Here is a 4,324-nt window from a genome sequence, read left to right as displayed (position 1 = left end):
AATATCTCATTTAGCTCACAATAGGGCCAAGAAGGCATGCAGTTTGTATAAAGTACGAAACATGTTAACTAGGGACCTACAAGTTTCTAAGAAGCCAAATGTAAGACTAAGTTTTCTTTCCCCATCTCAATATTTAGTCACCGTCACAGCAGCTGTTTAGTTATTTTAGGTATGCTTTATCTACGTATGGTATCTTTCAAACGGTATTGGGAGAAAAGCATCCAAATTAGAACTATTTTATGTGATAGTATAATTAAGATATCTTTAAATCTCTGTCGAGGACACATCTGCTCATCTCTAGAGCATTATCTAGTGTTAGAATATGGAACTTCATTATCCAGTAAGGTCTTTAGACTGTGTGATCTGAAGTTATTTCAACAGAATTAATAGTCCTGTGAATTACCTGTATATCCCAATTCAGTTATCTGGGGGTGCAGGATAGGATTTTGGAATCTAGAAGGTTAGAATTTTCTCCCTAATTCCTAGCCCTAAGGAACATTTAATAAAATGTTTCTTAAGTTCATCATCCAGTGGTAACTGTTGTTAACATTTTAGTATATGTTCTTTAAGCACATGTATGTGGACATGTGTGCATACACACATACACAGAGTTTAATGAGATCATATTTATTCTGCTTTGTAGTTTCTCTTTTTCATTTAGAAACATATTATGGACTTTTTCCTAAGTTAGTAAACTGTTTCACCTTATGAGTTTTTAATATTTACAGAATTAGAAAATAATGATTTCTTAGAATTGTACCATGATTAGCCTAATATCTGAGTATTTTTAAATGTAGGGTTTTAAAATATATTTTAGAGACATTTTTAAATGTTGACCTTAGTTTTTAGCAATGGTTTCTATATCTTAAGACACATTAGAAAATAATTATCTTCTACCTCTTGCATTTTTGTTATATTTCAGACCAACACACCCTCTGAGAACCATGGAGAATATCCATTTCCTTTTGGATGAGGTCAAGGTCAGAGGTCAAGGTCTCCTATTTTTAAACATTCTAGAAAAGATCAATAGAATAATCAGTATTTTTTTTTTTCTTCTTTAGGAAAAAAGAAGTGTTTCTCCATTCCATTGCCAAGAATGGCTTAAATCAATCTGCATCCCTTTTTGTGATGCTTAGTCCACTGGTAAAACTCCCAGAGTCAACTTCAAAGAAAGCTGAGGTCCGTACCTATTTTGCCATCTGTTTCTGAGTTTCTTCTCCCCTTGTTTTGGAGTTTCCAGTCTGTTACTATAGAACTCAGTTCTGTTCGTTTTGTTGACAGGTTGCCAGGATACATCCAGGCGACAAAGGCAGGGGTTCCTGCTCCTGGCAGCCAGCCTCACCTCCTAAAAGAACTCCTGCAAGAGGGGATGTGAATTCTGGAGCTCCCAGCTGTTCTACTCCTGTTTCCACCAGCTACCCCACCAAGGGATTCAGCAAGCCATGACAAAGCCGAAATAGAAAAATAAAGAACGAGTATTACAAGGTGAGGCTCCCAGAAGGTGTGTTCTTTCTCTGTTGTCTGGTAGCTAATCAGTCTCAAGTCTTATCTTTCAACTAGCAATAATGACCTTAATCTCTTCCACGTCCTTCTCACCACTATGTAGTGATATTTTCTTGCTATAGAAAAGGAATCCAAAGAAAAGTTATGCATTCTTAAGTTAAAAAAATAACCCTCAAGTACTACTAAACAAATGAACAAATACGGTTTTACTTCACTGGATGATTTTGGCAATAATGTGAACTATGAATTAAATGTTTTAATTACTAAAAGAATCAAATTCCACTTAAGGGGTCGATATTTAAAATTTTCTTCAAAGAAAGGTTGATAAAATACATTTTTAACATTTATCAGAATTATATAGCCCAGAAAGTTTCCTCACAGGCCTTCCAGTCAATCCCCCTTCCATAGGCAACCACAGTTCTCATTTCTATTAACCATGAGAATAATTTGGCTGTTCATGAGTTCTATATGAGTAGAATCATTCAGTGTATATTCTTGTATCTGACTTCATTGGCTCAGAAGAATGTTTCTGAGATGGTTCCTGTTGCTATGTACATAAGCAGTTCAATTCCTTGTATAGATGAGTATTATAGCATTATAGAATTATTATACAGCTGTTTATCTATTTTCTTATTAATTGATATTTGGTTTGTTTCCAGGTTGGGGCTCCTATAACTAAAGCTGCTCTAAACATTCTCGCACAAGTCTTTTGGTGGACATGCGTTTTCATTTATCTTGGGTTCAAACCTAGGACTAAAATTGATGGATGATAGGGTAGATGTGTGTTTAACTTTATAAGGAATATGAAATGATATGGCACTGTGGTTATAATTTGTATTTCCTTCATGACTAAAAATTAGTTAAGCATTTTTTACACGAGCTTGTTAGAGACTTGTATCTCTCTTTTGTTAAGTATCTATTCATATTTCTTGTCCCGTTTAAGTGTTTTTTCTTTTTATATCATCTTCATTGATATATAATTCACATACAATAAAATGCATTCATTTTAAGTACACAGTTTAATGAGTTTTGATGAGTGATTTTATCCATTTTACCACCAATGATACAATATAAGAACATGTCCATTAACCTTTGTAGTTCATTCTCTGCCCACCCAGCCACTGAGTAATCACTGATCTACTTTCTGTCACCTGCAGATTAGCTTTACCTGTTTAGAATTTTATATAAATGAAATAATTCATACATTCTCTTTTGCATATGACCTTTTATTTGGCATAATATTTTTGAAAGAGATCTATGTCATTGTATGTGATTTGTTTATTTGTATTGTGGAGTAATATTCTGTTATATGAATGCATCATAGATGGTTTATCCATTCACTTGTTAACCTGTGTTTATGTCATTTGTAATTATTTAGGAATAGAATGTCCATGTTATCAGGTAGATATAGATTTGACTTTATGAGAAACTGCCCAAAGGTTCTACAGAGTGGTTGTAATATTTCATACTCCCATCAGGCATATATGAGAGTTTCTATTTTTTCTCACATCCTAACACTTGGTATTGACAATTTAAAATTTTTTAGCCATTCTAATAATAGGAAAATACAAATTAATTTTTTTAGTTTAATTTACTATTATTTGTAGCTTCCCTGTTGGCTCAGACAGTAAAGTGTCTGCCTGCAATGCGGGAGACCCGGGTTCGATCCCTGGATTGGGAAGATCTCCTGGAGAAGGAAATGGCAACCCACTCCAGTACTCTTGCCTGGAGAATCCCACGGATGGAGGAGCCTGGTAGGCTACAGTCCATGGGGTCACAAAGAGTCAGACACGACTGAGCGACTTCACTTTCTTTCACTATTATTTCATGAGCTTATTGATATTTTATACATTTTCTTGTTGTTGTGAATAGTCTATTCAAAGCTTTTGCCTGTCTTGGGCAACCCATGTTGGGTTGCTTGCCACATATGTGTCAAATATATGCATTGAAAAAAATTTTTCCCAGTCTGTGTCTTATCTTTTAGTTTTCTTAATGATATTTTTTAAAGGATAGATGTTTCTAATTTACATGAAGTACAATTTTAAATTCTTTTATGTTTAGTGCCATTTGGTTTCTTTGTCTAAGAAATCTTTGCAAATATTGAGATCATAAAGTATTTTCCTATATTTTCTTCTAGAAGCTTTATAGTTTTAGTTTTTATATGTAGTTCTGTGATTCACCTTGAGTTAGTTTCTGCGTTTGGTGACAGTAGATGGTTGATACTAATTTTTCTGCCACATGAATCCAGTTGTTCCACCATTATTTGTTTAAAAGATTTTCCTCTCTTTATTGAATTATCTTGGCATCTTTGTCAATATGAATTGACCACATATGTGGATCGACCATTTATTTCTGGACTCTATTCCATTACATCAATCTAAACAAAACTTGATAGGATTATAGTTGCACTGATGTCTTTATTGGCATCATTAATTTTTAATAAGCCAGTTATCTTGGCTTGTGTGTATGAAAAGTGTTCATCGCTCAGTCGTGTCCAACTTCAAAACAGATATACAAGTTGAGTGCTTCCATGACTGTTTGCCAGTGGAACCATGCATAAGAGTTTAAATCAGGTTGGGCATTCTGTCTCTTATGTTTTCCAAATCTCCTCCTAGACAGTAATCTGATCTTAAGCTAGTCTGTGGTAAGCAAAAACCAAAAATATATGGTTATAAATTTAATCAAGAATGATAATCCCAGTAAAAGGGATGCATTTTTCAAACCCATTTATACAAAATGTGGCTTGAACTTAATTTTCATTCATTCATTCATTCAATAATTTATTGTCTACTGTTTTTCAGACACTGTTCTAAACAAGGGA

The 4,324-nt window shown here is 33.9% G+C and overlaps 1 long non-coding RNA gene across 1 annotated transcript; it reads left to right on the top strand.

The window, feature by feature from the left end:
• Window positions 1-1,062: 1,062 nt before the first annotated feature.
• Window positions 1,063-2,475, top strand: LOC129642118 (uncharacterized). Its single transcript, XR_008709543.1, has 3 exons — window positions 1,063-1,179; window positions 1,282-1,485; window positions 2,163-2,475. It is a non-coding gene; the product is annotated as an uncharacterized LOC129642118 (long non-coding RNA).
• Window positions 2,476-4,324: the final 1,849 nt, after the last annotated feature.

Source organism: Bubalus kerabau, chromosome 1 (assembly GCF_029407905.1).
Source record: "Bubalus kerabau isolate K-KA32 ecotype Philippines breed swamp buffalo chromosome 1, PCC_UOA_SB_1v2, whole genome shotgun sequence".
Classification (NCBI taxonomy): domain Eukaryota; kingdom Metazoa; phylum Chordata; class Mammalia; order Artiodactyla; family Bovidae; genus Bubalus; species Bubalus kerabau.
The sequence above is the reverse complement of the archived record's forward strand: the minus strand, read 5'-3'. Positions and strand labels throughout refer to the sequence as shown.